Here is a 13,608-nt window from a genome sequence, read left to right as displayed (position 1 = left end):
ATAGGACATTTGCATTGTTTTCATTTATGTGTAGGAAAATCAGTAAATAAAGCAGTAAGCAGATATAAACTCAATATTCAACTTTAAGAAAGAGAGTAATTTAACAATTATGAACATGTATAGGAGAGAAAATGCAAAATCTACATTTAAAATTATGTAAATAAATGATGAATTTTAAATTGATGTGAATATATTATATGAGATGGTTAATGTTGGAATGTACAATTGTATGTGCATACAAATGGAATATATATTTAAATATATTAGAATATAAGTACCAAAAATGATTCCAGAAATCACAAAATGACAGATGAGTGAAAATATACCAATAAATTCCAATAAAATTGCTCCTCAGTTACATTTATTTCCTATTTTCTAAGTGATTTCCTGATTAATCTGTAATGTTAGTTGATCCATAATGTTAGTAAATCCATAAATTGATATTTTACTCTCTTGCTTTCATCGGAAATTGAGGTAATTTAAATTATGAGGTTAAAGTTCTGCTAAGTATTCTTCTAAGTAACCAAATGGAAAAACGTCTAAATTAAGCAAACCAACTAGATGTTTTCTAATGTACTGAAAATTGATTTCCACTGGACACAGTTTTCTTCACTCTCATATTTTTTCATGTTAGCCCTTTATTCTGAGTTTTTTCCCCTGGAGAAGAATGGCAGTATCTTAGAAAAACAGTATATAACATGCTTCAGGAAACCTAAAGATATCTGAAGCATTTAAAGTGTGTAACACAGTCACTGATTTAGTTTCAGTACACACATTTCTATTTTTTCTATTTGATTTGAATATGGCCTATTGTCCTTGTCTTTTTTTCACCCCCTCTTATTCTCTTATTCAACTCTTGGTGGAGAAAAGGCCTTTTTAAAAAGCTCTTTTTTCTGTTTCATTTTTGTTTTTGTTTTTTTCTGTAGTAGACCTATGCTCAAATAGCAGGAAAAAGGTTATATTACTATCTTCTCATGCCGAATGGCCTCAATTAGTGCATTGACCAATAAAGATTATTTGTCTTCAGGTGTAGTTTTATTCATGCAGTAAATGGTTATTGAAGTTGTATATAAGTTGAACTTTTAAGACATCAAACCATGTGTTAAATATGTGTAGGAATGGCTCTACATAAATTGCCATCTAGTCTCCAAGAAATGTTTCTGTCTGGTTCTGGTGTCTTCTATCTTGGCCAAGGAACAAAGCTATACCTTCACTCTTTCATTCCTTTACCCTCTCCTGCAAGTTTGCAGTAGCTTGTTTGAAAAAATATTTTAGAAAATGACTGTGCATAAATGATCCCCCTATTTAAAAGGTTTCTTTATTTCTGCTTTTTGTGGGTATCTATGAGAGAACTAAAACAAATGGATTATTCCATTGAAAGTTCACTTACTGTCCTAGAAATAGAGTATGAATTTTATAAAATAAGTGGGAAGATACAGGAAGGAAATTAATATTAAATGAGGTCTTCATCTAATAATACTCAACTTTCTGCAGGAAAATGTTGCTATAACTCACATTACAGATAAAGAAATGAGGTTTAGAGAATTCTAGGATTTGGCCAAGATAGTGCAGTGTGAGGTCTGATTTCTTTTTCTTTTAATATTTATTTATTTATTTGAGAGAGAGAGAGAGTGAGCAAGCGAGCAAGTTTGGGAGCAGAGGGAAAGAATCTCAAGCAGACTCCCCACTGAGTGCAGAGCCTGACTCATAGGGCCCGATCCCAGGACTCATGAGATCATGACCTAAGCTGATATCAAGAGTTGGACACCCAACCAACTAAGCCACTCAGGCACCCCAGATTTCTAAATCCATAGATGTTACTTTACAATAAGCTGCTTCCTATAATGATAACAGCTGACATTTATTAAGCACTTACCTTATGCCAGAAATTCTTTAGTGTTTTAAAAGTGTCATTGCTCTCCAGCCATGCCTGTGGTTGAATAATTTGGGATTGTGATTCATTGTAAGGAGGAGGAGCTTACATCATGGGGAACCATGGGGCATCTCAGTGGGAGACTATTAACAAGATTTACAGATTTGAGCCTATTATCCTGTTATTGGTGATTTTCAGGAAGATTTAAGGAAGCAGGGCTTTGCTCCAGATTGAATGTAGTCAGGAAGTGGGGGTATTTCTATGATTGGTTATGCTAATTTTATCTAGAAGGAGGGAAAGCTAGAATGAGGCCAAAGCTATAATTGTGAAAGCAGTCACTCATTTGGTAGAATAGAGGAACGTTTGGATTATTTTTGTTGTTTGGACAATGTTCAGGTTTTCATCTATGTTTAGGCATGATTATAGAGTGACCTTGTTTTGGTCTTGAACCATCATAGTCATATAGTAATATGTGGCCTTTTATGATATTGATATTCTATAAAATTGTTTATATTTCGGGTGTCTTTGTGGCTCAGTCAATTAAGCGTCTGCCTTCAGTTTAAGTCATAATCTCAGGGTCCTGGGATGGAGCCCTGTGTGGGGCTTCCTGCTCATCAGCAGGAAGTCTGCTTCTCCCTCTGCCCCTACCCCTGCTCAAGTGCACTCTCTCTCCCTCTCTCTCTCTCACATAAATAAATAAAATCTTTAAATTAAAAAAAAAATTGTTTATGTTCAGTAGTAGAAAAAAGGCCTAGTTGACAGTACAGAGCAGTTCCCAAATGTCAAAGGCCACCTTTCTCATTCTTAGCCCCCTCTTTAGGCCAAGGGCAGATGAAATCAGGCCACAGGACATTCATCCATGCCATCCGGGTTTCTACCATTGTTAAGATTTTATTGATCAGGAGTTTCTTTGGAGAATGTAGTCTGTGGTTGGACTAGAGGCAGTCTCTCTTCCTTCTTTTGGTGTGGGACGAGTTGTTGAGGGGAGAGTGGCTGCACAGACACATTTAAGACCCTGAACAGGATCCATCAGCTGGATGTAATACAAGCAAAATTTATGACAGAAACAAAATGATTATTAGTCCTTGAAACAAGCTTTGAAGTCAGGAGTCTAGATTATAAAACCCAGGCAGTATATCTGCTGGTTCTGAGAAAGCATTACTGTAGCCTTATTTAATATATCAAGATATTGAGAGGAAAAAACCATTAATATCTGTAAACAGGTGTTAAATAAATTATAGTGCATTAATAAAATGCAATACCTTTCACCCAGTTAAAAATGGTATTGCAGATAAATATCCATTAACATTGATAGATATTTATGATGTATGGTTAAGTGAAGAATTCAAGTTACTAAGCAGAATACTGACATTAATATATATGCATAGAAAAATGTGTGGAAATAAGTTTATGAAAGTATTAACAGTAGTTACCTCTAAGAGGTGTGGTTGTGGGAGATTTTAAATTTATTTCATCTTTTGACTTACCTGTGTAGATTCTCATTTTTCTATGGCCAAAGTATTGCTTTTGTAGTGAGTAAAAAAAGGCCAACAAATATTTCTTTGCATGATGGAATTGTACTTGATTTCTATTTTTATGCATTTTGTGATTTTTAAGATATCCTAAAATAAACTATTGTCAGTATTATTAACTACAAATAACACAAAGATAAGTTAACATTTTTTAAAAAATCCCAATTTATATAAAAATGTGAAGTTATGAAACTAATAAGTTTAAGAATGCCCACCAATTCAAAATGCAAGGTCATCTACGCAACACAGTGACTTTATTTTATGTTAGCTTTATATTAAGTTTTAGTATCTGGCTGGGTCTAATTCTGACTACACTTCATGTTCAACTGTTTTAGGGAGGGGAAAAGGGCTATTCAATTTTTTTAATTACTAGTTCGAAATATTTTGAATTTAATTAAATTCACAATATTTGTTGCTTCTACAATTGTGTGATCCCATTATCTGAAAATAATACAGAAATTTTCTCCTCCTTTTTAATATATAAACTCTTTTTTGGTAACTGCTTTCTAAATCTTAATAATTTTGAATAATAGAAGATAGATTCCTTGACCTATTCATGACCTCCATGGAAAATTTAGCTTGCCATGGTTTAATAAATACTGGCAGAAGACAGGAGACTCCTGGGTAGGTGGCAAAGACAATGTATCACTTATAACAACAGCAGTAGCCAGAGTAACACTGTGGTGTTGCTTGTCTAAGCCCCAGTTCCTGGGTGCCTGGGTGGCTCAGTCAATTAAGTGGCTGCCTTTGTTTCAGGTCATGATCTCAGGGTCCTGAGATTAAGCCCTGCATCACATCAGGCTCCCTACTCAGCAGGGAGCCTGCTTCTCCCTCTTGCTCCCCCTGCTCATGCTCCATCTCTCTCTCTCTGTCAAATAAATAAGCCCCAGCTCCCACAGGGCAACAAGAGGAGGGCCAGGTGATGCCTGTACACACAGTGGAGCGTGTTACAGAAGAACCTTGAGTTTAGGAAGTCTGATCTGAGAGAGGGGCCTTATGTATTATACCATGTAATACAACTGTTCCAGAGGGAGAGCTTATTTTTATTATATTGGATAGTAAATAAATCTCCAGCAAATTATGCCTATCTTCCAAACCTGCTTGCTATACAAACCTCTTTAAAAAGATAATCCAAAGCAAGTTAGATGTCACAGCAACTGCAACTCTTCCCACTAATGATAAAAATTGCTTTGCATGATTTCAGCTTGCATGATCATTTTTATGGTCTTGCACTACTATGTGAAGTGAGGACTACATTCTCACACACACACACACACACACAAAATAAATCTTAGAATTTGAATCAAGTTTTAAAATATGGCTTAAAATCTCTCTCTATATATATTTATTATAAATCACTTTAGTGTGTACTGGCAGGTTTTTAATGTTGTACTTCCCCATTCTTCAGCTCATAATTTACTGCATCTCCTATTTACATGCAATACAATCTTCAAGTCAAAATTTCATTAATAACATTTAGCTTTTTCTTGTTTTCCCAATTCTTAAATGACTTAGAATGGGTTTCTATTTCTTTCTTTTTTTTTTAAAGTTTTTATTTATTTATTTGACAGAGAGATAGCAAGAGCCAGGAACACAAGCAGGGGGAGGGGAGAGGGAGAAGCAGGCTTCCTGCCGAGCAGGGAGCCCCATGTGGGACTTGATCCCAGGGCCCTGGGATCATGGGCCGAAGGCAGAGGCTTCACGACTGAGCCACCCAGGCACCCTATTTCTTTCATATAATAAACTTGGCTTAATATATAATTTTGCGATATCAATTTACCGTATAACTGTTAATAGACACTACACTTGTACTGGGAAAGTCTGGGACGAACTTGGTTTTAATATCTTTTATAGAATATGAAATCGTGACATTCTGTGCTTCTCAAAGGAATGCACTATTACCATTGAAGACACATGATGGTGTCCTAGGCATTATGTCAGCCTAAAGGACAAACATAGCACTTCTCATCTTTAAGTGTCAAGATAACACAAAAGTGGTTCGGTTCTCTCTCAAAAAAAAAAAAAAAAAAAGGACACTTTTTTTTTTTTTTAAGATTTTATTTATTTATTTGACAGAGAGAGAGATAGCGAGAGCAGGAATACAAGCAGGGGGAGTGGGAGAGGGAGAAGCAGGCTTCCCGCTGAGCAGGGAGCCCGATGTGGGGACTCAATCCCAGGACCCTGAGATCACGACCCGAGCCGAAGGCAGACGCTTAACGACTGAGCCACCCAGGCGCCCAAAAAAAGGACACTTTTTAATATTAAAACACACATATTATAAATCAGGATAGGAAAACTTCATGAAGTTTTATGGTAAAACAAGAAAAGTTACTTGAAAATTCATCTGTTACAGGTAGTTTACACTATATGCTTTAAACTCACTGGGGATATTTTTTCATTTCCACTGACATTAATGATATTCTGTTAAATATACTTGAGAATCACTTAGAGAAATTCTATATTCAAGTTACCAGATGTGTTTCTTTTCCTTTCCATTTTTCATTACAATTTTTGGAATTGCATGTATCAGAATTTATATTAGTCTTCCTTGTACTGTCAAACTGTTTTATGCTAAGGTAAAGTTTGGGCAAAAGGGTTGAGAGGAGTAGTATACCAAGCAAGACAGAGCTGTATCAGAATTAAGGATTTATCACATTCCATTTGCTAATTGAAGGGATTGGTGATTTGGGAAGTATAAAAAATTTTCCGGACTCTACATAGATATCTATGCATTGACATACATTCACAAATCCAACTGGGGTAAGATCTAATACTTATTCGGTGCTTACTATGTGTTTGGCATTCTTCTGAGGATACATTTATTCATTTATTTACTCATTTATTCATTATTTATTCCAGATATGTACAAATTTGTCCTTAAATATACTTAAATTTATCTTAAATATACTTTTAGCATTTCATCTATCATTAAATATTCCTGTATATTATTGTTTTAATCTGCATAGTATTCCACATAGTGAAATATTTTTTCACAATTTCTCTGTCCTTGCATTTTTAGGTTCTCTCTAGCTTTTAATTACTGTAAGTATCATTCAGTAGTTATAATAGTAGATGCACTTTGAGAAAGAGCAAAAGAGAATGTGAGGTTCCAGGAGGATACAGAAAGACAAAGGGAGCGACCAATTGATGTTTTACTACTTATGTGGATCCTGGATAGTCTTCCTAATAATGAGTTCCATGATATTATTCTGTATCATTTATTTTGTATTTTTTTTTTATTTTTTGCTTGCCACAAGTGTACCTGCTCTCTGTCACCATACAACACTATTACAATATCATTGATTATATTCCCTATGCTATACCTTTTATTCTCCTGACGTATTCATTCCATAACTGGAAGCCTATACCTCCCATTCCCCTTCACCCATTTTGACCATCCCCCCACCCCCTTCCCCTCTGACAGCTGCCAGTGGGTTCTCTGTATTTACAGATTTGATTCTGCTTTTTGTTTGTTTATTCGTTCTGTTCTTTAGATCCCATATATGATTGAAATCATATGATATTTGTCTTTCTCATCTGAAGTATTTCCCATAGCCTAATACCCTCTAGGTCCATCCATGTTGTCTCAAGTGGCAAAATCTCATTCTTTTTTATGGTTGCATAATCTTCCATTGTGTGTGTGTGTTTGTGTGTGTGTGTGTGTGTGACATCTTCCTTATCTGTTTGTCTATCAGTAGACACTTAGGTTGCTTCCATATCTTGGCTATTATAAATAATTTTGCAGTAAACATAGGGGTGCATATATCTTTTCAAATTAGTATTTTTGTTTTCTTTCACGAAATATCCAGTAGTAGAATTATTGGATCATATGGTATTTTTATTTTTCATGTTTTTAAGTAACCTCCATAGTATTTTCCACAGTAGCTGTACCAATATACATTCCCACCAACAGTGTATGAGGGTTCTTTTTTTTCCACATTCTTGCCAACTCTTGTTATTTCTTACCTTTTTGATTTTAGCCATTAAAGCAAGTGTAGGTAGTATCTCAGTGTGGTTTTGATTTGCATTTTCCTGATAATTAATGATGCTGAGCATCTTTTCATGTGTCTGTTGACCATTTATATGTCTTTGGAAAAACATCTATTGAGGTCCTCTGTCCATTTTTTATCATATTGTTTATGTTTTGTTGTTGAGTTATAAGTTCTTTATATATTTTGGATATTAACCCCTTACCTGTTATATCATTTGCAAACATCTTCTCCCATTCAGTAGGTTGCCTTTTGTTTTGTTGTTGGTTTTCTTCACTGTGCAAAAGCTTCTTAATGTGGCATAGCCCCAGTAGTTTCTTTTTGCTTTTATTTCCCTTGCCTGGGAGGCATATTTTAAAAAAATGTTTCTATGACTGATGTCAAAGAAATTACCGCCTGTGTTCTCTTCTAGGATTTTTATGGTTCAGGTCTCACATTTAGGTCTTTAATCTATTTTGAGTTTATTTTTGTGTATGGTGTAAGAAAGTGGACCAGTTTCATTCTTTTGCACATAGCTGTTCAGTTTTCCCAGCACCATTTGTTGAAGAGACTGTCTTTTCCCCATTGAATATTCTTGCCTCCCTTACCATAGATTAACTGGCTGTATAAGTGTGGGTTTTTTGCTGGGCTCTCTTTTCTGTTTTACTGATTATGTGTCTTTTTTGTGTGTGCCAGTATACTGTGTTGATTACAACAGCTTTATAGTACATCTTGAAATCTGGAATTGTGATACCTCCCTTTGTTCTTTCCCAAGATTGCTTTGGCTATTCAGAGTCTTTTTAGTCCCATTGTAGTATTTGTTCTGGTTCTATGAAAAATACTGTTGGTCTTTTGTTAGGGATTGCATTAAATCTGTAGATTGCTTTGGGTAATATGGACATTTTAACAATATCAATTATTCCAATCCATGAACATGGAATATCTTTCCATTTGTTTGTGTTATCTTTAGTTTCTCTCATCAGTGTGTTATTGTTTTCAGAATACAGTTCTTTCATCTCCTTCGGTAAGGTTATTCTGAGGTATCTTATTCTTTTTAAAAGGTGCAATAGTAAATGGAATTTTTTTCTTAATTTCTCTTTCTGCTACTTTGCTATTAGTATATAGAAATGCTACCAATTTCTGGGTATTAATTTTATATCTTGCAACTTAATTGAATTCATTTATTACTCCTAATAGTTTTTTGATGGAGTCTTCAAGATTTTCTATGTATAGTATCATGTCATCTGTAAATAGTGACAGTTTAGCCTTTTCCTTATCAATATGGATGCCTTTTATTTCTTATGCTTGCCTCATTGCTGTGGCTAAGACTTCAAGTACAATGTTGAATAAAAGTGACAGGAATGGGCATTCTTGTCTCGTTCCTGATCTTAGAGGGAAGTTCTCAGTTTTTCAACGTTGAGTATGATGTCAGCTGTGGATGTTTCATATGTGGCCTTTATTATGTTGAGATATGTTCCCTCTGAACCTACATTGTTGAGAGTTCTTATCATGAATGGATGTTGAATCTTCTCAAATGCTTTTTCTGCACCTGTCGAGATGATCACATGATTTTTATCCTTTGTTTTGTTGCTCTGGTGTATCACATTGATTGATTTGCAAATATTGAACCACATTTGCATCGCTGGAATAAATCTCACTTGATCATGACGAATGATCCTTTTAATGTATTGTTGAATGTGGGTTGCTAATATGTTGTTTAGTATTTTTGCATCTATGTTCATCAGGGATATTGGCCAGTAGTTTTCTTTTTCTGTGGTGTCTTTGGCTGGCTTTGGTATCAGGGTAATGCTGGCCCTAGAGAGTACATTTGGCAGGTTTCCTTTCTCTTCTGTTTTTTGGAATAGTTTGAGTAGAATAGATATTAATTTGTCTTTAAATGTTTGGTAGAATTCACCTGTAAATTTATCTGGTCCTGGACTTATATTTTTGGTAGTTTTGATTACTGATTCAATTTCATTACTAGTAATCAGTCTGTTCAGATTTTCTATTTCTTCCTGCTTTAGTTTTGGGAGATTATATGTTTCTAGGAATTCATTTCTTCTAGATTGTCTAATTTGTTGGTGTAATTTTTTTGTAGTATTCTCTTATAATTCTTTATATTTCTGTGGTGACAGTTGTTACTTCTCTTTCACTTCTGACTTTATTTACTTGAGCTCTTTCTCTTTTTTTCTTGATGTGTCTGGCTAAGGGTTTATCAATTTTATCTTTTCAAAGAACCAGCTCTTGATTTCATTGATTTTTTCATTTTTTAAATATCCATGTCATTTATTTCTGCTCTGATCTGTATTATTTCCTTCCTCCTACTCATGTTGGGTTTTGTTGTTCTTCTTTTTCTAGTTCCTTAGGTGTAAGGTCAGATTGTTTATTTGAACATTTTCCTGTTTCTTGGGGTAGGCCTGTATCACTGTGTCCTTTTTTATTGAGCTTATGAACAGCCTGTGTTTTAACCTTTGACATAGTGATGTTCTTTAAGACATATTTATTAACAGATAAAGTGGGGAGGCAAGGAGAGGTTATTTGACCTAGATCTCTAATCAGTATTATCAGCAATCATGTTACTTATGTGAACTAATACAACCATTTATTTGCTGGTCAATCTAGGATTTCCTAGGTTCTAGATGAACATTTTAGAGTTGCTGTAACCACCATTCCAGAGAAACAGAAGGATCTGGGTAGAGTCCCTTGTGGGAAAGGTAGTATCACTGAAATGCTGTGGATGGACTGTTAGAGAGAGAGGTCAGGGCCATGCTGTTCAGATATCTTTGAAAGATATCTTTTTGAAAGGACTGCAAGGAGGAGGTTCAGTGTTCTCTCCTGAGCATGAAGCTGGCTTTATGTGTTGCTTCCACAACTGCCTATTGCCATTGTTCTTTTCTTCCTTTGGGGGAGTAAGAGGAGAGGACACAGTCTGAGTGGTTTCTGTTGAAAAAAAAGAAAAGACAAAAAGAAAGAATGGAAAGATGAGCTAGCTATTAATTAGGTATCACCATGCTAACAGAAATAGAAATGGGGGTTGTCTTGAGCCTGTCAGTGGAGCAGTTTCTGGAGATAACAATGATGATAAAATATTTTTTGAGAGAATGTGCCCACTGCCCATCAGGTTTTGTTGCTCATTGCAAAAAACATAGGATGTCAAGGAGCCTAGCCTTCTAGTTTTGTGTTCTATATATCTGTATGCATTTTAGTAAGCCAGTTAACTTTCTTATAAATTATTTTCTTCCTTTATTTAATTGGGAGAAAAATATCTGATCTCCCTACTTCACAAATTCATTTATTAGAAAAAGAAAATAAAGGATCTGAAAATGTTCTAAAAACTTAAAGCACTATTGTCACTGATATATTGTTATATGGGAGAGACCATCTTGTTGAAATTTGACCACTGTTACTAAATGGTCACATTAACACTGGAGTTCACAGTAAATCCTATGCAATTCATTCTGAAAAGGTTAGGAGAATACTGATGAGTGCTTCTTGTTGAGCTTGGAAGTTAATAACACACTAAAACCTACTATTAACACTCCAAATATTGCAAAACATGTATACTTGGCAATAGATTTTGGCCAGTTGACATTCAGTTATTTTCAACTGGCTGAACATGGCTAAATTTTTAATTTCATATTTTTTTAAATTAAAAACCTTTTGAATGTTTTTAATCAAGATCATAGTTAGTCTTTTATTTCAACTAGTCTAATTAGCCAATGGAGCATGCTCTAGCGGTAGGCTGAAGGAAAAGGTAACAAAATAATAAGGTAAAAATACATTTCCTAGCAATTAGTGCATCAGATATTTTAGTCCTCACCAGATACTTTTAGACATTCATGTCTGAATGACTATTTTAGATTAATAATTGCTTCATTTTTTAATTATCTTGACATTAAACAGATTATTTTTCAAGATGATTTGCATTATGTCTTGATGACAATGCAACTACTTCAAAGTATGTTAGTGTTATTCTGATCTTACAGTTGCTATAAAATATAATTTAATATGATTCTGTATTGAATTAGTATATGTTTTTGATTCATAAAATAATTCTAAGAACAATTATGTGAAAGTGAAAAGGCTTAATTTTTCAAGGAATGCTAATGAACATGGCTATTAGCTAAATTCTTGCTTCAAAACCTGTATAGCAGTATTAAATCATGGTTAGAAACTTAAAATAATATTTGTCCTAATAAGCATGTAATAAGCTTTATACATTATAAATTTCATTCTAATAATGAAAATCATTTAAATGATTTGTGTGGAGTACCTTCTTCCTTTTTCTTTCTTTCTTTTTAATAAAGGCCTTTTGTTTTTTCTATACCTTTACAGATACAACTGACAACACTCTTGAACCCATGGAGAACTGTGGTCACACATCTGCTGTGGGGCATCTACTGAGAAGCTGAAGTGTCATGACACAGGTGGCCAGGCCCCGCCCAGGACAAAATTCTACTCTGCAATCAGGATGTCGCCTTCTTGTAGGTAATATAGAGATGCTGAGTCACAGACTGGGTAGTGGTTGCCATGGAAACGGTCTGTTCAAGTTTGCCTTCGGCCTGAATTTTTAGGTAATCGGATCCACATAGGGTTCCTTGGCAAGGACAGCCTGGTAATGGAGTGGGACACCATGCACAGCTCCTGCTGGTTCACTCTGCCCTCCACCTCCACAATACCTGCGTTCTGGGTGCTAAGGCCATCTTGTTGGTGTCAGGCTTCAGGTGGATGATTTATGTGTCAGGGTGGAAGGTTCAAACCAGAATTTCTACATGGGAGATGTGTACCTCTTCTAGGTACTAGAAGTTTGTGGCATTGGGTTGGTCCTGGTGGATCTGGCATCCAGATACTCAGCATTTGGGATGGTGGTTCCACCACTGGGTTCATCTTGGGAGGTTTGCAGCTGGGGGCAGCAGGCTGCTCAGGTAGGTACTTACTTAAGTGACTCCAGCTTTTCCTGAAGCTTGTGCACCTGGCTGTTAGATAGGCTGATCCTCTGCCACAGGGTCTTCAGCTCATCATTCTCAACCTGCTCTTGCAGGCAGCACACCTGGCTCTTGTTCTGCTGGAAAAAGCAGGAGGAGTGCAGCAAGTTGATGAGTATGCAGGCCCCCATGCTGACAGGATGATCTTGGTGGTGGACATGGGACTGGCCATTGCTCATGTGCTCATTCTGCGCAGTTTCCATGGCTGACTTCAGGGTGACATCTTTCAGAGGGGCAGAGGGGCTCTTGGAGGGCCTCTGGGACATTGTTATGGGCAGCAACTCAGGGGGCTCTGAGCCAATCACTTGTCAGGCTAATCCTGCTGCAGCCAGTCTCTATGTCTTTAAGTCAACAGGCTCTGAGTGTGCTTGGAGAATGAAGTAAGCTAATAAATTTGTATGCCCCAGATCCTGGGAGCAGGTAAAGTCACCCATAGAAATGGCACTCTAATCTACCAGGCCCCCTCCCGGGGAGGTGATGTTCTCACTGCCACATATACAGAAGATGCATTTGCTTCTCCTTGGCTGCCTGACTCTGTGGTGTCTAGTCTCCTGGAGTTACTTCCAGAGACTGTTGTGCCTTCTCCTGACTGGTGACCTCCTGGGCTGCCCTGGGTGCAATGCTCACTCCCTTCCCCTTAACTTAGGTTGTTTCAAATGTCTTTTCATATAATCTCCCACTACATTTTACTGTTGTTGTAATCTAATGTTTCATTTTGAAATAATTTAAAAATTTGTTCTAGAAGTACAATTAATTGTGCATGAAGTACCTAGATTCTTTTCTATAAAGCTCTTATAAGGATACTTCTATTATGTATAATTAATATCAAAATTATAGTCATTTCCTATTACCCTTTTAATCAACATCATCCATAATACAAAAAAAGTAAGACCTAATTCTACAGTTAATGAATTTAAATAGATGTGGAATTAAAAAAAAGTGCCTGGGTGGCCTCAGTCGTTAAGCATCTGCCTTTGGCTCAGGTCATGGTCCCAGGGTCCTGGGATCAAGCCCCGCAGCGGGCTCCCTGCTCCGTGGGAAGCCTGCTTCTCCTTGTCCCACTCCCCCTGCTTGTGTTCCCTCTCTCATGTGTCTCTCTCTGTCAAAATAAAATCTTAAAAAAAAAAAAAGATAAAACTAATTACCAACAAGATTGAAAATATTTTAATTGGAAATTGTCATAAAGCCATGTAAATTTCAGTGCTGTCCTCCCTCCTCCACATCTAGCAAAACTCAGAAAGTGAGTCATG

The 13,608-nt window shown here is 36.1% G+C and overlaps 2 pseudogenes; one reads left to right on the top strand and one right to left on the bottom strand.

Moving 5' to 3' along the window:
- The first annotated feature begins 10,111 nt into the window (after positions 1–10,111).
- LOC123840144 (small nucleolar RNA U3) lies at positions 10,112–10,311 on the top strand (annotated as a pseudogene).
- A 1,528-nt stretch (positions 10,312–11,839) lies between these two features.
- Positions 11,840–12,624, bottom strand: LOC123839230 (peroxynitrite isomerase THAP4-like; annotated as a pseudogene).
- Positions 12,625–13,608: the final 984 nt, after the last annotated feature.

This window comes from Mirounga angustirostris, unplaced genomic scaffold, assembly GCF_029215605.1.
Source record: "Mirounga angustirostris isolate CCGP_5_RB_7025 unplaced genomic scaffold, mMirAng1.0.hap1 SCAF_3, whole genome shotgun sequence".
Lineage (NCBI taxonomy): Eukaryota > Metazoa > Chordata > Mammalia > Carnivora > Phocidae > Mirounga > Mirounga angustirostris.
Note: the sequence above shows the minus strand (reverse complement) of the source record. Positions and strands in the feature narration are given on the sequence as shown.